Genomic DNA, 24,883 nt, shown 5'->3' on the forward strand with positions numbered 1-24,883 from the left:
AAAAGTGCAGGCATGTAAGGGATCTAGAGGTTGACAACATGTCTTCTTAACGGGAGTCCAGGAGCTCATCTCCACAAATGGACTTTTCAGGATCCTTGGGTGGCTCCGTAGTTTGAAACCAATTCTGGTTATCGCTTCTCGGCCTTTTGGCTAAGATCAAGTGTAGTATCTGTTCTTATCAGTTTAATATCTGATACGTCCCCTATCTGGGGACCATATATTAAATGGATTTTTAGAACAGGGAGATGGAAAAAGAGCTTGCTCTGTCCACTCCACGCATTGACCTGGTATTGCAGTATCTCCAGGACCGGTGCACCCCTTCTTTAATGCAGTTTCTAAAATCAGAAAGAATTGAATTCAATGTTTTTTGTTCATTTTGCTTGTTTGTCGGATTTTGGGATGGACTCTTTGGCTTTGCTTTTTTTCTCCTCATTGGATTTTTCATGTTCAAAGTTGCAGAAGCCAGATTACAAGCTCATTTTGGTTCAACTTCAGCAACTGTGCATTGCATTGCCATGTAATGTGATGCAATGCTATCTTTCTAGCTCTCCCTTTTTACTTCCTTTTGGATAAACAGACATATTAGGCAAGCATTTTGGAGCTTTCACCTAAATAACTACAGGTGGTGAGATAAGCTGCACAATATAATTGACCTTTCAGTATATTGTTGCACACACACCATCTATTTAGCAAATGCCCTTGTTATCAACAGCAGCCTTTTAAACTCACCTGAGCTAACAGGTATGTGCGCTGGTTACTCTGCTGCGCTTAAAATTTCTTTTTTGGTTTGCTACAATGCCTTTTCTGAAACGTTGTCTCCCTCTGCTGGAACACTGACTTCTTTCATTTAATGCCTGCAGACTATAAAAGAGAACCCAACCCAAAAAGTTTGGTTGATTAGTCTGTGGCATTCTGTTAAACTGTTGCTTATGGCGGTCTCTGTGAGCTTCTCAGCGACATTCAGCCAGCCAGGTATCCTGCCTGCAGTAGATGGAATGTGGCAATGGAACGCTGGCTGCGCGTGTCATAATAGGCTCTGAGCCTTTATATACCTGTGCACAGCAGCAGCCACCTTCAGTCTGCTGCTGGACAGCCAGCAGCAGCAGCAGCAGGAGAGGTATGTAATCAGGAGCCCTCCTGCTAAGGGTAGACAGGTGCTCGTTCCACCCCACCCCCCGCCTTAATTGGTTCTCCTCCCTTCCAACGGTGTTGAGGCGGGTGGGAACAGCAGGGGGTGAAGGTGCTGTGTTTAAAGAGGTGGAGTTATGCAGATCTAAAACGCGTGGATTGCAGCAGCAGCAAGCCGAAAAGTGCAGGCATGTAAGGGATCTAGAGGTTGACAACATGTCTTCTTAACGGGAGTCCAGGAGCTCATCTCCACAAATGGACTTTTCAGGATCCTTGGGTGGCTCCGTAGTTTGAAACCAATTCTGGTTATCGCTTCTCGGCCTTTTGGCTACGACCAAGTGTTGTTGCTGGAAGACTCCAAAGCCTATCGCATCCTCGGCCTTGAGGCATCGACAGTTCTACTGTCTTAAGCCTCCTGCTGCTATAGGGGGTGTGCGTGCTGAAGAGAACCAAGAAGGCGATCGACTTACCTGAATATGGCGATGGCGACATCGGCTACTCTCCGTTCTGCTGGAGCTGGCGACTTGAAGATCAAGAACTCTTTCAAGATTGAAGTTGAAGAGCGAGCCCGTGACAAGTTCTCCCTGTCTTTCTTCGTGAGGAAAGTCCTGCTTGAGATCCTGCAGGTGAAAAGGGAGAACATTCTGGCACTTCAAGATGCTCCTGGACGCTTTGTGCTTACCCTGACCTCTGAAGTGGCATCTCAGAATTTTTACCATCAGATCAAGCTGAGACTTCAGGAGGAAGATCTTAAAGGACTGTGTTTTGTGACCCTCTGCCTGGCAGAAGAGAAGTCTGTGGTGGTTCATATGAGCAATCCGCATGTCTCTGAAAAGGATGTGGCTGCGTTTCTGCATAACTATTGCTCTGAGGTCCACTTCTCTCACAAAATCATGAACTCTGAGAGGTTGTGGACCGGAAAATACAAGTTCATCGTGAAGCTGAGAGAAGGTTTGGGAATTGGTGGACTCAATCATCCGCCTCAGAGCTTCCTGATTGGCAGAGAGAGAGGAAGACTCTTCTATCCAGGGATGCCTATCTTCTGCAGAAAATGTATGGACTTTGGGCATTCCTTTGAGAGCTGCAAGGAGGAGAACGCTCTTTGCAAGAAGTGCTATCAAAAAGGACATGTCACTCTGAACTGCCCAAATCAGATGATCTGTAATATCTGCCGTATCCCTGGGCACTCTTTTCGGGATTGTCCGTTGAGAAAAAAGACCTTCAGCTATGCAGATGCAGCTCGGGGGGGAGCCCCTCCGAAGCGGTCCAGTCCTGAAGAACAAACAGACAAATCCAAGGACCCTCCCGGGAACCCTTCTGGGGATCCGCCCAAGGACACTGCTGGGGACCCGCCTGGGGATAGCATTGTTCTCAAGGATTGGTCGGAGAGTCCAGATGGTCATGTGGTGGAGGAGAATCCAGCTGAGTCTGAAGTGGAGATGGGAGAGGAGTCTTCTAAGGAGGCTGGTGGTGAGGAGGAGGAGGAGGAGATTGACATTGACGTGGAGGTTTTGAGGAAAAGGAAAAAGGAGAAGTCGAGTTTGTTTAAGGGAGAGAGCGCCAGCAAAAGACCTGCCGGGCGTTTGAAAATAGTCCTCCCTAATTACTCACCTAAACCGATCATCTCAGTTCCTAAACCTGTAAACCCATCTGATCCGGTGAACATCGAGGAATTCTCAGACACGGACGTTTCTGCGGGTCCCTCTACCCCGGTCGGATTCATGTCAGATACGGACTCAAGTTCTGTTTAAATGATTTATGGCTACACTCAAAATTGCCTCACTAAATGTGAGGAGTTTAAAGGGCTCTGTCAAGAGAGCTGCTTTATTTTCTTACCTGATGACTTTAGATGCTGATATTTTTTTACTTCAAGAATGCGGCATTGACCATGACCCTAACTATAACAAACTAAGGGAAGATTGGGCGAACGGACCTTCCATCTGGTCCGGTGAAAATGGATCGCGTGCTACTGGTGTTGGCGTCCTGTTTAAAAACAAAGACTTTAAGGTTACCTCGTTCACTGAAGTTGAACCTGGACGTGCACTAGTTGTTAATGTGAGTTACTGTGGATCCGAGTTCAAGCTGATTAATGTTTATGCATCTCCGATTAAAGAGGAAAGATCCAGTTTATTAGATATCATCAAACTCTTTATACCTGGTCCTACACCAACTGTGGTTGGCGGTGACTTCAATTGTATCCGGTCTGATGAAAATAGGACATCAGGTACTAGAAGGAAAGACAAAACTGAGATGCAGTTAAAAAATCTAATCGACGATACTTGCCTGAATGATGTCTGGAGAGTAAAGAATACCTCTGAACCAGGATACACTTGGGAGAAAAATCTTCTAAAATCAAGAATTGACTTTGTTCTGACATCACAGAGTTTTAAAGTGAATAAAGTGGATCTAACAGGTAACATCTTTTCTGACCACAAAACGTTAATTACTCACTTGGAATTGCCCAGTCTAGAGAAAGGGCGAGGTGTCTGGAAGTTGAACACTCTGCTGCTGGAAGATGAAAGTATAAAAGAGGAATTTTTGAAATTTTATAAAAAACTACAGGGGAAAAAACGTTATTACAAAAGAATTCTAGAATGGTGGGAGTATGTGAAGTTTCAAATTAGACATTTTTTTCTCTTAGCTGGCAAAAGGAAGGCCAGACAGAATCAGAAATGGTTTAAAGACCTGAATACAAAACTGCAAACAGGTTACAAACTCAGAAATGCAGGGATAGATATGGAGGATGTTATTTTACAAGTCAAAGAAGACATTAAAAAAGCAATTGAACAGAAAGGCAAAGAAATAATTTTCAACGCCAAGGTAGAACATATGGAAAAAAATGAAACATGTTCCAGGTTCTTTTTCAAAAAATCTTTAGAACTCAAAGAATTAATTAAAGAACTTGATGGTGAAACAACTAAAGATGGACTGTTGGACAAAGCGCAAACTTTTTATCAAAATCTTTTTAGCGAAAAGAAAATTGACGCTGATTTTTTACCTGATGCTCTTAATTCATTGCAGAATCACCTTGAAAAGCAAGATCAAGAGTTGTTGATTGAAGATATCTGTGAAGAAGAACTGCTAAGTGCAATCAAAAGCTTTTCTAGAGGAAAAACACCGGGTACTGACGGACTACAAATTGAATTTTATCTTACTTTTTGGGAGATTTTAAAAGACGACCTGTTTGAGTTTTTTAAAGCTGTCTTTTTATGTGACAAATTGCCTGAATCTTGGAGAAGTGGTGTGGTCACCCTGCTTTTTAAAAAAGGAGATAAGACTAATCTAGAGAACTGGAGACCAATCACGTTACTCAACGTAGATTATAAAATTATGGCAAAAATCATGGTGAACAGAATGAAGAAGGTGATAGAGAAGGTCGTGCATCCTGATCAGGTATGTGGTGTGCCTGGTCGTACAATTGCAGAAAACTTGAATATTATACGGGACGCAATATGGTATCAGCAAGAGAGGAAGCAAAAGCTAGCTCTTCTGTCCCTTGATTTCCAGAAAGCGTACGACAGAGTCTCTCATAAGTACCTGTATTCTGTGTTAAAGAAAATGAAATTCCCGGATGTTTTTATTAAGCACATTGCACTTTTATATGATGGAAGTTTTAGCAGGATTTTAATTAATGGTTTTTTATCTTCAGAAGTTTTTCTAAAGTCGGGCGTCAAACAAGGATGCCCACTCTCGCCTCTGCTTTTTATCTGCACAATCGAGCCTCTACTGGCAATGTTGAGGAAAGATAAGATGGTGAAAGGTGTACCCATACCAGGTGGAAATGGACTAAGTACTAAGTCACTGGGGTACATGGATGACATCACGATCATGTGCGACTCAGAACAATCGCTGAGAAGAGCAGTAAGAACTACTGATTTTTTCTGTTTAGCATCTGCCTTCAAACTGAACTTGGAGAAGAGCGAATGTCTTGGATTCGGTGATTGGTCAGATGCGCAGATTCCTCAACTTAAAATAAGAAGTGATAAGATCAAAATTTTAGGTGTTGTGTTTACAAAGAAGAATGATGGAGAAGAAAGTTGGCAGTTGGTGAAGGAGAAAATGAAAAAGAAGATAAGTTTATGGAAACTCAGAAAATTATCAATGGAAGGTAAAAACTTGATCATTAAGTCTTTGTTGTTGCCGATAATGTTGTTTTTAAGTATGGTGTACCCTCCGAATGAGAACACAGTAAAGTTTCTCCAGAGACAAATTTTTCTTTTTCTGTGGGGATCAAAAATGGAGAAGGTTCGAAGAGAGACAATGTACAAGCAGCATAAATATGGTGGAAAGAATATCCCAAATATCAAAAAATTTTTGTACCTAAAGTTCTTTAGTTTTTGCTTCAAAATGACCAATCTAAGAACTCATTGGTCTTTCTACTTAAGATATGCAGCTGGAGATATCTTTAGGAAAAGAAAGTGGATAACATTGCCCCAAAATTCTCCTGTCCTAATTACACTGCCAAAACAATATGTCTTACTAGAAAAAACAATTAGACTTTATAACTTACCTGAAATAGATGTGGAGATGCTGTCAAATTCAAGAAGACTGGCTCTAGAGACAAAGAGAAAAGAAACGATGACAGCAGTGGCAAACTTTACATACACTAAAAGTGGAAGAATTTGGAGAATGACTTATGCACCTTATCTAACAAATGAATATAAAGACTTGGCATGGGCAATAGTGCAAGAATGTGTTCCTGTTAGATTTTTTCAACACAGAAGGGGATTGTGCAATACTGCAAGATGCCCTAGAACAGGCTGTGTTAGAGAGGAAACAGTTTTACACACCTTTTGGAACTGTTTTTATGCCCAAAATGTCTGGAAAGAAGTTGGAAGTCTCTTAAAGTTTGTTACTGGTCTTAAGTTTTTAAATCACGAAGCAGTTTTATATGGAAATTTTACATGTCAATCAAAAGAAAAAGAAAGAGTCATCTGGATAATGATAAATGGAATAAAGAATGCGCTATGGAAAGTCCGAAACATATTGCTTTTTAAAAGAGATTTTATAAGTGAAAGTGAATGCATAAAATTAGCACTAAGTGAAATATATATTTATTACCTGTTAGATCTGAAGAGAATTGGGAAAAAAAGAGCCAAGAGTCTATGGAATTTTCATCTGTGGAACCTTGTAGCATGAACAGATTATAAGGCAAGAGAAATATTAGAAGAGAAATAACAACTGAAATATAAGAACAAAATGAAAAAGAAAAAAATCTGTTCTTATCAGTTTAATATCTGATACGTCCCCTATCTGGGGACCATATATTAAATGGATTTTTAGAACAGGGAGATGGAAAAAGAGCTTGCTCTGTCCACTCCACGCATTGACCTGGTATTGCAGTATCTCCAGGACCGGTGCACCCCTTCTTTAATGCAGTTTCTAAAATCAGAAAGAATTGAATTCAATGTTTTTTGTTCATTTTGCTTGTTTGTCGGATTTTGGGATGGACTCTTTGGCTTTGCTTTTCTTCTCCTCATTGGATTTTTCATGTTCAAAGTTGCAGAAGCCAGATTACAAGCTCATTTTGGTTCAACTTCAGCAACTGTGCATTGCATTGCCATGTAATGTGATGCAATGCTATCTTTCTAGCTCTCCCTTTTTACTTCCTTTTGGATAAACAGACATATTAGGCAAGCATTTTGGAGCTTTCACCTAAATAACTACAGGTGGTGAGATAAGCTGCACAATATAATTGACCTTTCAGTATATTGTTGCACACACACCATCTATTTAGCAAATGCCCTTGTTATCAACAGCAGCCTTTTAAACTCACCTGAGCTAACAGGTATGTGCGCTGGTTACTCTGCTGCGCTTAAAATTTCTTTTTTGGTTTGCTACAATGCCTTTTCTGAAGCGTTGTCTCCCTCTGCTGGAACACTGACTTCTTTCATTTAATGCCTGCAGACTATAAAAGAGAACCCAACCCAAAAAGTTTGGTTGATTAGTCTGTGGCATTCTGTTAAACTGTTGCTTATGGCGGTCTCTGTGAGCTTCTCAGCGACATTCAGCCAGCCAGGTATCCTGCCTGCAGTAGATGGAATGTGGCAATGGAACGCTGGCTGCGCGTGTCATAATAGGCTCTGAGCCTTTATATACCTGTGCACAGCAGCAGCCACCTTCAGTCTGCTGCTGGACAGCCAGCAGCAGCAGCAGGAGAGGTATGTAATCAGGAGCCCTCCTGCTAAGGGTAGACAGCTGCTCGTTCCACCCCACCCCCCGCCTTAATTGGTTCTCCTCCCTTCCAACGGTGTTGAGGCGGGTGGGAACAGCAGGGGGTGAAGGTGCTGTGTTTAAAGAGGTGGAGTTATGCAGATCTAAAACGCGTGGATTGCAGCAGCAGCAAGCCGAAAAGTGCAGGCATGTAAGGGATCTAGAGGTTGACAACATGTCTTCTTAACGGGAGTCCAGGAGCTCATCTCCACAAATGGACTTTTCAGGATCCTTGGGTGGCTCCGTAGTTTGAAACCAATTCTGGTTATCGCTTCTCGGCCTTTTGGCTAAGATCAAGTGTAGTATCTGTTCTTATCAGTTTAATATCTGATACGTCCCCTATCTGGGGACCATATATTAAATGGATTTTTAGAACAGGGAGATGGAAAAAGAGCTTGCTCTGTCCACTCCACGCATTGACCTGGTATTGCAGTATCTCCAGGACCGGTGCACCCCTTCTTTAATGCAGTTTCTAAAATCAGAAAGAATTGAATTCAATGTTTTTTGTTCATTTTGCTTGTTTGTCGGATTTTGGGATGGACTCTTTGGCTTTGCTTTTCTTCTCCTCATTGGATTTTTCATGTTCAAAGTTGCAGAAGCCAGATTACAAGCTCATTTTGGTTCAACTTCAGCAACTGTGCATTGCATTGCCATGTAATGTGATGCAATGCTATCTTTCTAGCTCTCCCTTTTTACTTCCTTTTGGATAAACAGACATATTAGGCAAGCATTTTGGAGCTTTCACCTAAATAACTACAGGTGGTGAGATAAGCTGCACAATATAATTGACCTTTCAGTATATTGTTGCACACACACCATCTATTTAGCAAATGCCCTTGTTATCAACAGCAGCCTTTTAAACTCACCTGAGCTAACAGGTATGTGCGCTGGTTACTCTGCTGCGCTTAAAATTTCTTTTTTGGTTTGCTACAATGCCTTTTCTGAAACGTTGTCTCCCTCTGCTGGAACACTGACTTCTTTCATTTAATGCCTGCAGACTATAAAAGAGAACCCAACCCAAAAAGTTTGGTTGATTAGTCTGTGGCATTCTGTTAAACTGTTGCTTATGGCGGTCTCTGTGAGCTTCTCAGCGACATTCAGCCAGCCAGGTATCCTGCCTGCAGTAGATGGAATGTGGCAATGGAACGCTGGCTGCGCGTGTCATAATAGGCTCTGAGCCTTTATATACCTGTGCACAGCAGCAGCCACCTTCAGTCTGCTGCTGGACAGCCAGCAGCAGCAGCAGCAGGAGAGGTATGTAATCAGGAGCCCTCCTGCTAAGGGTAGACAGCTGCTCGTTCCACCCCACCCCCCGCCTTAATTGGTTCTCCTCCCTTCCAACGGTGTTGAGGCGGGTGGGAACAGCAGGGGGTGAAGGTGCTGTGTTTAAAGAGGTGGAGTTATGCAGATCTAAAACGCGTGGATTGCAGCAGCAGCAAGCCGAAAAGTGCAGGCATGTAAGGGATCTAGAGGTTGACAACATGTCTTCTTAACGGGAGTCCAGGAGCTCATCTCCACAAATGGACTTTTCAGGATCCTTGGGTGGCTCCGTAGTTTGAAACCAATTCTGGTTATCGCTTCTCGGCCTTTTGGCTAAGATCAAGTGTAGTATCTGTTCTTATCAGTTTAATATCTGATACGTCCCCTATCTGGGGACCATATATTAAATGGATTTTTAGAACAGGGAGATGGAAAAAGAGCTTGCTCTGTCCACTCCACGCATTGACCTGGTATTGCAGTATCTCCAGGACCGGTGCACCCCTTCTTTAATGTAGTTTCTAAAATCAGAAAGAATTGAATTCAATGTTTTTTGTTCATTTTGCTTGTTTGTCGGATTTTGGGATGGACTCTTTGGCTTTGCTTTTCTTCTCCTCATTGGATTTTTCATGTTCAAAGTTGCAGAAGCCAGATTACAAGCTCATTTTGGTTCAACTTCAGCAACTGTGCATTGCATTGCCATGTAATGTGATGCAATGCTATCTTTCTAGCTCTCCCTTTTTACTTCCTTTTGGATAAACAGACATATTAGGCAAGCATTTTGGAGCTTTCACCTAAATAACTACAGGTGGTGAGATAAGCTTCACAATATAATTGACCTTTCAGTATATTGTTGCACACACACCATCTATTTAGCAAATGCCCTTGTTATCAACAGCAGCCTTTTAAACTCACCTGAGCTAACAGGTATGTGCGCTGGTTACTCTGCTGCGCTTAAAATTTCTTTTTTGGTTTGCTACAATGCCTTTTCTGAAACGTTGTCTCCCTCTGCTGGAACACTGACTTCTTTCATTTAATGCCTGCAGACTATAAAAGAGAACCCAACCCAAAAAGTTTGGTTGATTAGTCTGTGGCATTCTGTTAAACTGTTGCTTATGGCGGTCTCTGTGAGCTTCTCAGCGACATTCAGCCAGCCAGGTATCCTGCCTGCAGTAGATGGAATGTGGCAATGGAACGCTGGCTGCGCGTGTCATAATAGGCTCTGAGCCTTTATATACCTGTGCACAGCAGCAGCCACCTTCAGTCTGCTGCTGGACAGCCAGCAGCAGCAGCAGCAGCAGGAGAGGTATGTAATCAGGAGCCCTCCTGCTAAGGGTAGACAGCTGCTCGTTCCACCCCACCCCCCGCCTTAATTGGTTCTCCTCCCTTCCAACGGTGTTGAGGCGGGTGGGAACAGCAGGGGGTGAAGGTGCTGTGTTTAAAGAGGTGGAGTTATGCAGATCTAAAACGCGTGGATTGCAGCAGCAGCAAGCCGAAAAGTGCAGGCATGTAAGGGATCTAGAGGTTGACAACATGTCTTCTTAACGGGAGTCCAGGAGCTCATCTCCACAAATGGACTTTTCAGGATCCTTGGGTGGCTCCGTAGTTTGAAACCAATTCTGGTTATCGCTTCTCGGCCTTTTGGCTGCGGTCAAGTATCTTGTACAGGCGACTGTGGTCCAGAAGGTACTCGGGTACCCCTCTCCTCGGCCTTGCAGGGTGACCCACTTCGGTGGGCTCCCCTGCCTGCTGCTATTGGGAGAGGGCTTAGTCCCAGGGTAACGGGTTGCGATCCCCCCCAGCCTCTCAGGTGTTTTTGTTTACAGAACTCTGAAAGGCGCAGATTGCAAGCGGTTTGCGATTTGCTTTTTCTTGTTGCGCTACCATGGAGGTTGACCCCAACCTCGTGCCTCACTATGCGAGGCTTAAAAACACTATCCGTATTCATTTCACAGAGGGCGGAAGTGATGAAAGGAAATTGCGGTACGTAGTCCAGGACGTGCTTGAAGGGCTCTTTCATGTGCAGAAGAACGAGATTCTCTCTATCCAGGATTATCCGAGGCGTGGCGATTATGACATCACCTTCACCGGGGAAGGCATTTTTCAGGATGTCCTGGTAAGAGCCAGAAAGGCAAAAAACAATCCTATTCTAAAAGGAATACTAGTTATCGAGCACGTCCTGGATGAGGTAAAAATGGTAATCCTTAAAGTATTTTCTCCTTTCGTTACTTCAGTGGAACTAACATGTTTTCTTGCAATGTACTTTAAAAGTGTAAAATGTATAGGGAAAGTACTTAATGAGTTTCACATATGGACGTCCAAATGGAAATTTCTAGTAACATGTGAAAGAGACCCTAATTTCCCAGGCGGTGTGAAACTCCCTCCTGCACGTTTTAAAATAGGTTCCTCAAATGGAGACTTCTTTTTTTCTGGTATGCCACCCTTTTGTAGAAACTGTGGAAAATATGGCCATTTTAAGGATGACTGTGAGGCAACCTGTAGAAACTGTGCTAGTACAGAACATGACACCAAAGAATGTCCTCATGATAAAAAATGTAATTTCTGCCAAAAACCTGGTCATTTTTATTTTTCATGCCCACATAGGTTCTGGGAGGCCGAACAGAGACGGAAGGAAAAGGCCAGGACATCCGAAAATGAACCAACAGGTCAAACCACCCCTCAGGAGGAGGAACAACAACCTGGAGCCTCAGCGAGCAAAGAGGGCGATTCGAGTGATGAGGAAAGCTCAGAGGTAATGAAGGGTAACTCCCAAGCAGTGAGGAAAAGTTGGCACCAAGACAACAGGGAGGCTAAAAGAAAGGCGGAAAAGGAACAAAAGGGCATGATCGGTAAAACCAAAAGAGACCGGCAGAAGGTTGACACCGAGCCCGAGGCAAAAACTGGGTTTCCTGGGCCTGAGTCTGAGGCTAACTGGACTACGGTGGGTCCCCATAAAAAGAAAAGAGGGAAGAAAGATGGTTCGAATGGAGCGGCTGATGGGGATCAGATGGACACATCTCCTGGTGGGGAGGTGGACGTTGGTCCCCCAAAGGTCCCGGACCCTGCTGACCCCGGTGGGGAGCCGGACCTTGCCAGCTCCATGAGCTCGGGTACATTGCCTTGTACACAACCTTCCCCTGTGTGTCGGCCTCCCCTGGGTGCAGGGGAGCCACCTGGGGACCCACCTGATAAGGATCTGAATGGCCAGCCCATGGAGACCCAGGGTGCTGTTCCTCTTAGTTGTCTCCCAAGCTACTCACATGTAGCGTTGGGTCATTGTCTTGGTGAGTCAAGTTCCTCCTCCATGGAGTCCTTACTTACGATAAATTCGGACGAGGGAAGTAGCTCGAGCGTAAGTGGTCTGGCCGGTTCAGCGGATAGGAAGTAAGTTCCGGATTTCTGTTTTATATAATTTTTTTACTTTCCTCCAATGGCAGAACTTAAGGGCATTTCCCTCAATGTGAGGGGTCTAAAATCAAAAACCAGAAGAGTAACATTATTTAATTTTTTAACTTGTCTTACGGCTTCCGTCTTCTTTTTACAGGAATGCAATATCCCTCACACAGTATCCTACAAAAAATACAAAGAGGATTGGAAATGTGGCCCATCAGTGTGGTCCGGGTCAAATGTTACCGGATCAGCAGGGATAGCTATACTTTTTAAGGGAAACGTTCAAATTGATTTTATCCAAGAGATTTTACCAGGTCGTATGTTATTAGTTAAAGCTTTTATTAATGGTGTAAAATGGCAATTTTTAAATTTTTATGGGTCCCCAGATAAAAATGAAAGAGCTGACATGTTAGAGATTTTACCATTATTTATTAATACCTCTGAACCTTTTATCTTGGCAGGTGATTTTAATTGTATTTTAAAGGGTGAAAGTCGGCGCTCTACAGCCGTAAGTAGAAATTATGACAAAACTTCCGGTATGTTAAGTAATATTTTAAGTGATTTTAGACTTGTTGATATTTATAAAGAATGCAACAAGACTAGTTCAGTAGAGGCCGGCTTTACCTGGAGCAATTTAAATTGCAGTTCAAGAATAGATTTTATATTTGGTTCAGAACAAATTTTACCTGATAAATGTGAAACCCACGATAATATCTTCTCAGATCATAAATTTTTATCTTTTAGTGTAAAAATTAATGCTAATAAAAAATGTGGGAAAAAAACTTGGAAAATGAATGTATCCCTTTTAAATGATTCTAAGATTTTATCGGATTTTATTGAATTTTATAAAAACTGCAGGAGGAAGAAAGATGTAAATGTCCCTATAAGTGCCTGGTGGGATAAAATGAAAAAAAAAATAAAAGATTTTTTTATTAAGAAAAGCATATATAAAGCAAAAGAAAAGCTAGAATTATATAATAATTTAAATACCCGGTTACAGACCTTATATAAACTTAGAGAAAATGGTCTAGAAGTAGAAAAAGATATTAAAATACTGAAAGAAGAAATAACAAAATCACTAGAACAAAAAGGGAAAGAGCTCATTTTCCGCTCCAGAATAAAACATGTGGAGGAAGACGAAAAATGTTCTAGATATTTTTTTAAAAAAATTAGAGAGAAAAAAACAGTAATTGAAGATATAGATGGAGAGAAAAATATGGGAAAAATTTTGGAAAAGGTACATGGTTGCTATTTTAATCTTTTTAATGATAAAACAATAGATGAAAATATAATGCAAAATTCCCTAGAAGAAATAACATCTGTTTTAGATACCGCCTCCCAAGAATTTTTATCACAAAACATAACAGAAGAAGAAATTTTACAAACCATAAAAAGTTTTAAAATTGGAAAAGTCCCTGGATCAGACGGTATTCCTATAGAGTTTTATGTAAAATTTTATGATATTTTAAAAGAGGATCTGTTTTATGTTTTTACTGAAGTTTTTAATGATAAGGTTTTATTAAAATCCTGGAAAAAAGGGGAGGTCTCATTATTATATAAGAAAGGTGATAAGACAGACTTAAAAAACTGGAGACCTATAACCCTACTAAACTGTGACTATAAAATAATGGCAAAAATTTGTGCAAACCGCCTTAAAAAAATTATAGGAAAAATAATCCACTCAAACCAAGTATGTGGTGTGCCTGAGCGCAGTATCTGGGACAATCTAAACCTTGTTAAAGACTGTATTGAAGACATTAAAAACAGAAAAGGGAAGATGGCAATTTTATCAATTGACTTCGAAAAAGCTTTTGATCAGATTTCTCATTTTTATCTTTTTAAGGTTTTAGAAAAAATGGGCATACCAGAAAGGTTTTTATTATCTCTTAAAGCGTTTTATAAGGACTGCACAAGTAAGATTTTAGTAAATGGTTTTAAGACACAAGATGTTTTTTTAAAATCAGGGGTAAAACAGGGGTGCCCCCTGTCCCCACTACTTTTTATTTGTGCTCTTGAGCCACTTTTATGTGCAATCCGTAGAGATAGACAAATATGTGGTATCCCTCTACCTGGAAGCAAAGGAACAGAAGCAAAAGTGGTGGGTTACATGGACGATGTGGCGGTCCTTTGCCGAGATGCACCATCACTACAAAACTCACTCAAACAGATCCAATCCTTTTGTACAGCTTCTGGTTTTAAGGTTAATTTTAATAAGAGTAGTATTTTAAATATTGGGGAGATGATTTTACACGATGTTTTTATTCCAATAACTGAATCTATTAATATTTTAGGTATTTCTTTCTGTGAATCCAATAATGGTCTAAATAACTGGGAGGCGGTAGCTCAGAAAGTGAATACGAAAATATGTATGTGGAATATGAGAAAATTAACGATGGAGGGTAAAGTATTAATTATAAAAATGGTCATTTTGCCTCTTTTATTGTATTTGAGTTTGGTTTTCCCTCCCCCTGTAAATATTTTAAAAAAGATCACTAAAGCATGTTTTACTTTTTTCTGGAGTTCTAAGATGGAGAAATTAAAAAGAGAAATTGTAACAAAACCAAAGCTCAAAGGTGGGAAAGACTTTCCAGATTTTAGTAGATTCCTTTTAATTAAATTTTTTTGCTTCTGTTTTAATGCCCTTTTTAAAAATCACTATTGGTCCTTTTTTATGCGTTATAACACTGGTTTTTTTATGAGAAAGTTTGGGTGGTTTGAAACGGTTTTATCATCTCCATATGCTTTTAAACTGCCAACGCATTATTTAATTTTAGAAAAAATAGTGATTCATTTTAATTTAGGGGGTAAAGAAGCGGGAGATCTACAAAATAGTAAGAAATTAATTAAAAGTCTTTGTAAAAATGAAGAGTTATGTAACATTGAGCGCTATGATGATGAACAAATATTGAATATATGGAAAGTCATTAATGCAAAATATCTTTTTAATATACAGAAAGATTTGGCTTGGAGCTGCGCACACCAATGTCTTCCGTGCCGGGCATTCCAACATAGAAGAGGACTCGTGAGGTCTGCCATTTGCCCAAGAAGCAGATGTCAAGAGGAGGAATCAGTGAAACATCTACTATGGACTTGTCCTTTTGCAAAAGCGTTCTGGAGAAAATTGCTCCCTCTGATGGAAAAAGTGGCAGACCTCAAAGACTTTAACTACGCCACAATACTTTATGGACTTATGGAATGCCCAACAAAAGACCAAAAAATTATGGCATGGAAGACAATAAATTGCGCCAAAATAGATCTCTGGAAAGCCCGAAATATTTTAATTTTTAATCATGATGAATTGTCTTTAAATGATGTTTTTAGTTTTTGTTTAAGTGAAATGTATGTATATTTTTTATTAGATAAAAAAAATAATCCAAATATCTCCCTAAAATGGGATGTCAATGTATGGAACACATTTTGAATTTTTGTAACATTTTATTAATTTGAATATATGCAAATTTTTATCCTATTTGAATAATTTATGCTTTTAAGTCTCGTATGTTTCGAGACAATGTATTAAAATTTGTAATGATGTAAAATGTTGCTTTTATTTCTGTACATCTGTGTAATTTTTAAATAAAACTGGTTTTATCCCTGTGAGGGGATAGCCAAATTAAAAAAAAAATCTGTTCTTATCAGTTTAATATCTGATACGTCCCCTATCTGGGGACCATATATTAAATGGATTTTTAGAACAGGGAGATGGAAAAAGAGCTTGCTCTGTCCACTCCACGCATTGACCTGGTATTGCAGTATCTCCAGGACCGGTGCACCCCTTCTTTAATGCAGTTTCTAAAATCATAAAGAATTGAATTCAATGTTTTTTGTTCATTTTGCTTGTTTGTCGGATTTTGGGATGGACTCTTTGGCTTTGCTTTTCTTCTCCTCATTGGATTTTTCATGTTCAAAGTTGCAGAAGCCAGATTACAAGCTCACTTTGGTTCAACTTCAGCAACTGTGCATTGCATTGCCATGTAATGTGATGCAATGCTATCTTTCTAGCTCTCCCTTTTTACTTCCTTTTGGATAAACAGACATATTAGGCAAGCATTTTGGAGCTTTCACCTAAATAACTACAGGTGGTGAGATAAGCTGCACAATATAATTGACCTTTCAGTATATTGTTGCACACACACCATCTATTTAGCAAATGCCCTTGTTATCAACAGCAGCCTTTTAAACTCACCTGAGCTAACAGGTATGTGCACTGGTTACTCTGCTGCGCTTAAAATTTCTTTTTTGGTTTGCTACAATGCCTTTTCTGAAACGTTGTCTCCCTCTGCTGGAACACTGACTTCTTTCATTTAATGCCTGCAGACTATAAAAGAGAACCCAACCCAAAAAGTTTGGTTGATTAGTCTGTGGCATTCTGTTAAACTGTTGCTTATGGCGGTCTCTGTGAGCTTCTCAGCGACATTCAGCCAGCCAGGTATCCTGCCTGCAGTAGATGGAATGTGGCAATGGAACGCTGGCTGCGCGTGTCATAATAGGCTCTGAGCCTTTATATACCTGTGCACAGCAGCAGCCACCTTCAGTCTGCTGCTGGACAGCCAGCAGCAGCAGCAGCAGGAGAGGTATGTAATCAGGAGCCCTCCTGCTAAGGGTAGACAGCTGCTCGTTCCACCCCACCCCCCGCCTTAATTGGTTCTCCTCCCTTCCAACGGTGTTGAGGCGGGTGGGAACAGCAGGGGGTGAAGGTGCTGTGTTTAAAGAGGTGGAGTTATGCAGATCTAAAACGCGTGGATTGCAGCAGCAGCAAGCCGAAAAGTGCAGGCATGTAAGGGATCTAGAGGTTGACAACATGTCTTCTTAACGGGAGTCCAGGAGCTCATCTCCACAAATGGACTTTTCAGGATCCTTGGGTGGCTCCGTAGTTTGAAACCAATTCTGGTTATCGCTTCTCGGCCTTTTGGCTAAGATCAAGTGTAGTATCTGTTCTTATCAGTTTAATATCTGATACGTCCCCTATCTGGGGACCATATATTAAATGGATTTTTAGAACAGGGAGATGGAAAAAGAGCTTGCTCTGTCCACTCCACGCATTGACCTGGTATTGCAGTATCTCCAGGACCGGTGCACCCCTTCTTTAATGCAGTTTCTAAAATCAGAAAGAATTGAATTCAATGTTTTTTGTTCATTTTGCTTGTTTGTCGGATTTTGGGATGGACTCTTTGGCTTTGCTTTTCTTCTCCTCATTGGATTTTTCATGTTCAAAGTTGCAGAAGCCAGATTACAAGCTCATTTTGGTTCAACTTCAGCAACTGTGCATTGCATTGCCATGTAATGTGATGCAATGCTATCTTTCTAGCTCTCCCTTTTTACTTCCTTTTGGATAAACAGACATATTAGGCAAGCATTTTGGAGCTTTCACCTAAATAACTACAGGTGGTGAGATAAGCTGCACAATATAATTGACCTTTCAGTATATTGTTGCACACACACCATCTATTTAGCAAATGCCCTTGTTATCAACAGCAGCCTTTTAAACTCACCTGAGCTAACAGGTATGTGCGCTGGTTACTCTGCTGCGCTTAAAATTTCTTTTTTGGTTTGCTACAATGCCTTTTCTGAAACGTTGTCTCCCTCTGCTGGAACACTGACTTCTTTCATTTAATGCCTGCAGACTATAAAAGAGAACCCAACCCAAAAAGTTTGGTTGATTAGTCTGTGGCATTCTGTTAAACTGTTGCTTATGGCGGTCTCTGTGAGCTTCTCAGCGACATTCAGCCAGCCAGGTATCCTGCCTGCAGTAGATGGAATGTGGCAATGGAACGCTGGCTGCGCGTGTCATAATAGGCTCTGAGCCTTTATATACCTGTGCACAGCAGCAGCCACCTTCAGTCTGCTGCTGGACAGCCAGCAGCAGCAGCAGCAGGAGAGGTATGTAATCAGGAGCCCTCCTGCTAAGGGTAGACAGCTGCTCGTTCCACCCCACCCCCCGCCTTAATTGGTTCTCCTCCCTTCCAACGGTGTTGAGGCGGGTGGGAACAGCAGGGGGTGAAGGTGCTGTGTTTAAAGAGGTGGAGTTATGCAGATCTAAAACGCGTGGATTGCAGCAGCAGCAAGCCGAAAAGTGCAGGCATGTAAGGGATCTAGAGGTTGACAACATGTCTTCTTAACGGGAGTCCAGGAGCTTATCTCCACAAATGGACTTTTCAGGATCCTTGGGTGGCTCCGTAGTTTGAAACCAATTCTGGTTATCGCTTCTCGGCATTTTGGCTAAGATCAAGTGTAGTATCTGTTCTTATCAGTTTAATATCTGATACGTCCCCTATCTGGGGACCATATATTAAATGGATTTTTAGAACAGGGAGATGGAAAAAGAGCTTGCTCTGTCCACTCCACGCATTGACCTGGTATTGCAGTATCTCCAGGACCGGTGCACCCCTTCTTTAATGCAGTTTCTAAAATCAGAAAGAATTGAATTCAATGTTTTTTGTTCATTTTGCTTGTTTGTCGGATTTTGGGATGGACTCTTTGGCTTTGCTTTTCTTCTCCTCATTGGATTTTTCATGTTCAAAGTTGCAGAAGCCAGATTACAAGCTCATTTTTGTTCAACTTCAGCAACTGTGCATTGCATTGCCATGTAATGTGATGCAATGCTATCTTTCTAGCTCTCCCTTTTTACTTCCTTTTGGATAAACAGACATATTAGGCAAGCATTTTGGAGCTTTCACCTAAATAACTACAGGTGGTGAGATAAGCTGCACAATATAATTGACCTTTCAGTATATTGTTGCACACACACCATCTATTTAGCAAATGCCCTTGTTATCAACAGCAGCCTTTTAAACTCACCTGAGCTAACAGGTATGTGCGCTGGTTACTCTGCTGCGCTTAAAATTTCTTTTTTGGTTTGCTACAATGCCTTTTCTGAAACGTTGTCTCCCTCTGCTGGAACACTGACTTCTTTCATTTAATGCCTGCAGACTATAAAAGAGAGCCCAACCCAAAAAGTTTGGTTGATTAGTCTGTGGCATTCTTTTAAACTGTTGCTTATGGCGGTCTCTGTGAGCTTCTCAGCGACATTCAGCCAGCCAGGTATCCTGCCTGCAGTAGATGGAATGTGGCAATGGAACGCTGGCTGCGCGTGTCATAATAGGCTCTGAGCCTTTATATACCTGTGCACAGCAGCAGCCACTTTCAGTCTGCTGCTGGACAGCCAGCAGCAGCAGCAGCAGGAGAGGTATGTAATCAGGAGCCCTCCTGCTAAGGGTAGACAGCTGCTCGTTCCACCCCACCCCCCGCCTTAATTGGTTCTCCTCCCTTCCAACGGTGTTGAGGCGGGTGGGAACAGCAGGGGGTGAAGGTGCTGTGTTTAAAGAGGTGGAGTTATGCAGATCTAAAACGCGTGGATTGCAGCAGCAGCAAGCCGAAAAGTGCAGGCATGTAAGGGATCTAGAGGTTGACAACATGTCTTCTTAACGGGAGTCCAGGAGCTCATCTCCACAAATGGACTTTTCAGGATCCTTGGGTGGCTCCGTAGTTTGAAACCAATTCTGGTTATCGCTTCTCGGCCTTTTGGCTAAGATCAAGTGTAGTATCTGTTCTTATCAGTTTAATATCTGATACGTCCCCTATCTGGGGACCATATATTAAATGGATTTTTAGAACAGGGAGATGGAAAAAGAGCTTGCTCTGTCCACTCCACGCATTGACCTGGTATTGCAGTATCTCCAGGACCGGTGCACCCCTTCTTTAATGCAGTTTCTAAAATCAGAAAGAATTGAATTCAATGTTTTTTGTTCATTTTGCTTGTTTGTCGGATTTTGGGATGGACTCTTTGGCTTTGCTTTTCTTCTCCTCATTGGATTTTTCATGTTCAAAGTTGCAGAAGCCAGATTACAAGCTCATTTTGGTTCAACTTCAGCAACTGTGCATTGCATTGCCATGTAATGTGATGCAATGCTATCTTTCTAGCTCTCCCTTTTTACTTCCTTTTGGATAAACAGACATATTAGGCAAGCATTTTGGAGCTTTCACCTAAATAACTACAGGTGGTGAGATAAGCTGCACAATATAATTGACCTTTCAGTATATTGTTGCACACACACCATCTATTTAGCAAATGCCCTTGTTATCAACAGCAGCCTTTTAAACTCACCTGAGCTAACAGGTATGTGCGCTGGTTACTCTGCTGCGCTTAAAATTTCTTTTTTGGTTTGCTACAATGCCTTTTCTGAAACGTTGTCTCCCTCTGCTGGAACACTGACTTCTTTCATTTAATGCCTGCAGACTATAAAAGAGAACCCAACCCAAAAAGTTTGGTTGATTAGTCTGTGGCATTCTGTTAAACTGTTGCTTATGGCGGTCTCTGTGAGCTTCTCAGCGACATTCAGCCAGCCAGGTATCCTGCCTGCAGTAGATGGAATGTGGCAATGGAACGCTGGCTGCGCGTGTCATAATAGGCTCTGAGCCTTTATATACCTGTGCACAGCAGCAGCCACCTTCAGTCTGCTGCTGGACAGCCAGCAGCAGCAGCAGCAGGAGAGGTATGTAATCAGGAGCCCTCCTGCTAAGGGTAGACAGCTGCTCGTTCCACCCCACCCCCCGCCTTAATTGGTTCTCCTCCCTTCCAACGGTGTTGAGGCGGGTGGGAACAGCAGGGGGTGAAGGTGCTGTGTTTAAAGAGGTGGAGTTATGCAGATCTAAAACGCGTGGATTGCAGCAGCAGCAAGCCGAAAAGTGCAGGCATGTAAGGGATCTAGAGGTTGACAACATGTCTTCTTAACGGGAGTCCAGGAGCTCATCTCCACAAATGGACTTTTCAGGATCCTTGGGTGGCTCCGTAGTTTGAAACCAATTCTGGTTATCGCTTCTCGGCCTTTTGGCTAAGATCAAGTGTAGTATCTGTTCTTATCAGTTTAATATCTGATACGTCCCCTATCTGGGGACCATATATTAAATGGATTTTTAGAACAGGGAGATGGAAAAAGAGCTTGCTCTGTCCACTCCACGCATTGACCTGGTATTGCAGTATCTCCAGGACCGGTGCACCCCTTCTTTAATGCAGTTTCTAAAATCAGAAAGAATTGAATTCAATGTTTTTTGTTCATTTTGCTTGTTTGTCGGATTTTGGGATGGACTCTTTGGCTTTGCTTTTCTTCTCCTCATTGGATTTTTCATGTTCAAAGTTGCAGAAGCCAGATTACAAGCTCATTTTGGTTCAACTTCAGCAACTGTGCATTGCATTGCCATGTAATGTGATGCAATGCTATCTTTCTAGCTCTCCCTTTTTACTTCCTTTTGGATAAACAGACATATTAGGCAAGCATTTTGGAGCTTTCACCTAAATAACTACAGGTGGTGAGATAAGCTGCACAATATAATTGACCTTTCAGTATATTGTTGCACACACACCATCTATTTAGCAAATGCCCTTGTTATCAACAGCAGCCTTTTAAACTCACCTGAGCTAACAGGTATGTGCGCTGGTTACTCTGCTGCGCTTAAAATTTCTTTTTTGGTTTGCTACAATGCCTTTTCTGAAACGTTGTCTCCCTCTGCTGGAACACTGACTTCTTTCATTTAATGCCTGCAGACTATAAAAGAGAACCCAACCCAAAAAGTTTGGTTGATTAGTCTGTGGCATTCTGTTAAACTGTTGCTTATGGCGGTCTCTGTGAGCTTCTCAGCGACATTCAGCCAGCCAGGTATCCTGCCTGCAGTAGATGGAATGTGGCAATGGAACGCTGGCTGCGCGTGTCATAATAGGCTCTGAGCCTTTATATACCTGTGCACAGCAGCAGCCACCTTCAGTCTGCTGCTGGACAGCCAGCAGCAGCAGCAGCAGGAGAGGTATGTAATCAGGAGCCCTCCTGCTAAGGGTAGACAGCTGCTCGTTCCACCCCACCCCCCGCCTTAATTGGTTCTCCTCCCTTCCAACGGTGTTGAGGCGGGTGGGAACAGCAGGGGGTGAAGGTGCTGTGTTTAAAGAGGTGGAGTTATGCAGATCTAAAACGCGTGGATTGCAGCAGCAGCAAGCCGAAAAGTGCAGGCATGTAAGGGATCTAGAGGTTGACAACATGTCTTCTTAACGGGAGTCCAGGAGCTCATCTCCACAAATGGACTTTTCAGGATCCTTGGGTGGCTCCGTAGTTTGAAACCAATTCTGGTTATCGCTTCTCGGCCTTTTGGCTAAGATCAAGTGTAGTATCTGTTCTTATCAGTTTAATATCTGATACGTCCCCTATCTGGGGACCATATATTAAATGGATTTTTAGAACAGGGAGATGGAAAAAGAGCTTGCTCTGTCCACTCCACGCATTGACCTGGTATTGCAGTATCTCCAGGACCGGTGCACCCCTTCTTTAATGCAGTTTCTAAAATCAGAAAGAATTGAATTCAATGTTTTTTGTTCATTTTGCTTGTTTGTCGGATTTTGGGATGGACTCTTTGGCTTTGCTTTTCTTCTCCTCATTGGATTTTTCATGTTCAAAGTTGCAGAAGCCAGATTACAAGCTCATTTTGGTTCAACTTCAGCAACTGTGCATTGCATTGCCATGTAATGTGATGCAATGCTATCTTTCTAGCTCTCCCTTTTTACTTCCTTTTGGATAAACAGACATATTAGGCAAGCATTTTGGAGCTTTCACCTAAATAACTACAGGTGGTGAGATAAGCTGCACAATATAATTGACCTTTCAGTATATTGTTGCACACACACCATCTATTTAGCAAATGCCCTTGTTATCAACAGCAGCCTTTTAAACTCACCTGAGCTAACAGGTATGTGCACTGGTTACTCTGCTGCGCTTAAAATTTCTTTTTTGGTTTGCTACAATGCCTTTTCTGAAACGTTGTCTCCCTCTGCTGGAACACTGACTTCTTTCATTTAATGCCTGCAGACTATAAAAGAGAACCCAACCCAAAAAGTTTGGTTGATTAGTCTGTGGCATTCTGTTAAACTGTTGCTTATGGCGGTCTCTGTGAGCTTCTCAGCGACATTCAGCCAGCCAGGTATCCTGCCTGCAGTAGATGGAATGTGGCAATGGAACGCTGGCTGCGCGTGTCATAATTAGTGATGAGCCACCCCCGTAGTGTTCGGGTTCGGTTCGGTTCGTCGAACACCGGGATGTTCGAGGAACTGTTCGTCGAACTGTTCGTCGAACACCTTAGAACACTGTCGAACACAGTTAAAGCCAATGGCAGGCAAACAAAAACACATAGAAACACATAGAAAACACCTGCAAAGGTGTCCAAAAGCTGACAAACTGCTCAGAAGACACTCTCTTTAAAAAAGCCGGCCGGCAAATTCAGCAGCGGCATACACCGGTACCCGACAATTTAGACAAGAAGGAATAGAGCATCACACATAGATTAGATAGATAGAAACATGTCAGTCACACATATAAGAAGCACAGTGACAGTGTTGGTTACTGCACTTGTCATTTAGTGTAAAGGATTTATTAAAAAAAATATTAGTGTTTTCATGCACCGTCTCTTTAAAAAAGCCGGCCGGCAATTCAGCATCTGTACCCGACAATTTAGAACAGAAAGAATAGAGCTTCACACATAGATTAGATAGATAGAAACATGTCAGTCACATATATAATAAGTACAGTGATAGTGTTGCTTACTGTACTTGTCATTTAGTGTAAAGGATTTATTTAAAAAAATAATAGTGTTTTCATGCACTGTCTCTTTAAAAAAGCCGGCCGGCAATTCAGCAGCGGTACCCGACAATTTAGAACAGAAAGATAGAGCATCACACATAGATTAGATAGATAGAAACATGTCAGTCACATATATATGAAGTACAGTGATAGTGTTGGTTACTGTACTTGTCATTTAGTATTAAAATAAAGGATTTATTATTAAAAAAATTGGCGTGGGGTTCCCCTTAATTTTAGGCTCTAGCGGAGGTTAAGCAGACGGCTGGGGCAGATGTTTGAAGCCTGGGAAGGGGGTAATACCCACGGAGCTTCCCAGGCTACTAATATCAGCCCCCAGCTGAATACATAGCCTTTACTAGCTATTAAAATGGGGGACCCCCCAAAAAAAATGACGTGGGGTCCCCCCTAATTTAATAGCTAGCAAAGGCTAGGCAGACAGCTGGGGGCTGATATTAATAGCCCAGGAAGGGAGCCATGAATATTGGCCCCCTCCCAGGCTAGAAACACCAGCCGTCAGCCGCCCCAGAAATGGCGCATTCATAGGATGCGCCAATTCTGGCACTTAGCCTCGCTCTTCCACGCTGCCCTGGTGCGGTGGCAGGGGGTAATAGGGTTGGGGTTGATGTCAGCTTATAATGCCAGCTGACATCAAGCCCAGGTTAGTAATGGAGAGGCGTCTATAAGACACCCCCATTACTAACCCCATAGTCAAAGTTAAAAAAAACACAAACACCCAGAATAAAGTCCTTTAATTGAAATAAAGACACAGTCCTTTATTGTTCTAAATTAAACCATACTTACCGTCACGCCCATTCCAGCTGAAGCCAACGATCTCCTGCAATAAAAGAAAAATAATAAAGCAACCTCATCCTTACCTTTCCATGGTTCCCACGACAGCTTCAGCTCTGCTACATCGAGATGACAGGCTGGACCGCAGCAGAACGCTGCCATCCAGCCTGTCATCCCGCAGACACTGAGAAGCGCAGGCTTGCTTGCGCTGCTCAGCGTCTCTCTGTGACGACATCCAGATGAGCCGAGTTCATGTCCAATGAACTCGGCTCACCTCATTCACGTCACTGACAGCGTGGGAAAATTCTCACGCTGAAGCGCTGATTGCAGGAGAATTTTCCCACGCTGTCAGTGACGTGCAGGAGGTGAGCTGAGTTCATTGGACATGAGCTCACCTCATGCACATCACTGACAGCGTGGGAGAATTCTCCTGCACTCAGCACTTCAGCGTGAGAATTTTCCCACGCTGTCAGTGACGTGCATGAGGTGAG

The 24,883-nt window shown here is 42.2% G+C and overlaps 10 non-coding genes across 10 annotated transcripts; all 10 read left to right on the forward strand.

Moving 5' to 3' along the window:
• Nucleotides 1–130: 130 nt before the first annotated feature.
• Nucleotides 131–321, forward strand: LOC141211360 (U2 spliceosomal RNA). Its single transcript, XR_012281336.1, has one exon. It is a non-coding gene; the product is annotated as a U2 spliceosomal RNA (small nuclear RNA).
• A 5,993-nt stretch (nt 322–6,314) lies between these two features.
• LOC141211713 (U2 spliceosomal RNA) lies at nt 6,315–6,496 on the forward strand. The gene has a single exon (XR_012281654.1). It is a non-coding gene; the product is annotated as a U2 spliceosomal RNA (small nuclear RNA).
• Nucleotides 6,497–7,608: 1,112 nt separating this feature from the next.
• On the forward strand, nt 7,609–7,799 carry LOC141211361 (U2 spliceosomal RNA). Its single transcript, XR_012281337.1, has one exon. It is a non-coding gene; the product is annotated as a U2 spliceosomal RNA (small nuclear RNA).
• A 1,115-nt stretch (nt 7,800–8,914) lies between these two features.
• Nucleotides 8,915–9,105, forward strand: LOC141211362 (U2 spliceosomal RNA). Its single transcript, XR_012281338.1, has one exon. It is a non-coding gene; the product is annotated as a U2 spliceosomal RNA (small nuclear RNA).
• A 6,473-nt stretch (nt 9,106–15,578) lies between these two features.
• Nucleotides 15,579–15,766, forward strand: LOC141211645 (U2 spliceosomal RNA). The gene has a single exon (XR_012281604.1). It is a non-coding gene; the product is annotated as a U2 spliceosomal RNA (small nuclear RNA).
• A 1,115-nt stretch (nt 15,767–16,881) lies between these two features.
• Nucleotides 16,882–17,072, forward strand: LOC141211363 (U2 spliceosomal RNA). The gene has a single exon (XR_012281339.1). It is a non-coding gene; the product is annotated as a U2 spliceosomal RNA (small nuclear RNA).
• Nucleotides 17,073–18,187: 1,115 nt separating this feature from the next.
• Nucleotides 18,188–18,378, forward strand: LOC141211546 (U2 spliceosomal RNA). Its single transcript, XR_012281517.1, has one exon. It is a non-coding gene; the product is annotated as a U2 spliceosomal RNA (small nuclear RNA).
• Nucleotides 18,379–19,493: 1,115 nt separating this feature from the next.
• LOC141211364 (U2 spliceosomal RNA) lies at nt 19,494–19,684 on the forward strand. Its single transcript, XR_012281340.1, has one exon. It is a non-coding gene; the product is annotated as a U2 spliceosomal RNA (small nuclear RNA).
• A 1,115-nt stretch (nt 19,685–20,799) lies between these two features.
• On the forward strand, nt 20,800–20,990 carry LOC141211365 (U2 spliceosomal RNA). The gene has a single exon (XR_012281341.1). It is a non-coding gene; the product is annotated as a U2 spliceosomal RNA (small nuclear RNA).
• Nucleotides 20,991–22,105: 1,115 nt separating this feature from the next.
• On the forward strand, nt 22,106–22,296 carry LOC141211366 (U2 spliceosomal RNA). Its single transcript, XR_012281342.1, has one exon. It is a non-coding gene; the product is annotated as a U2 spliceosomal RNA (small nuclear RNA).
• Nucleotides 22,297–24,883: the final 2,587 nt, after the last annotated feature.

Source organism: Phyllobates terribilis, unplaced genomic scaffold (genome assembly GCF_046119375.1).
Source record: "Phyllobates terribilis strain yellow unplaced genomic scaffold, ASM4611937v1 Scaffold_170__1_contigs__length_4071412, whole genome shotgun sequence".
NCBI classification, from domain to species: Eukaryota; Metazoa; Chordata; class Amphibia; order Anura; family Dendrobatidae; genus Phyllobates; species Phyllobates terribilis.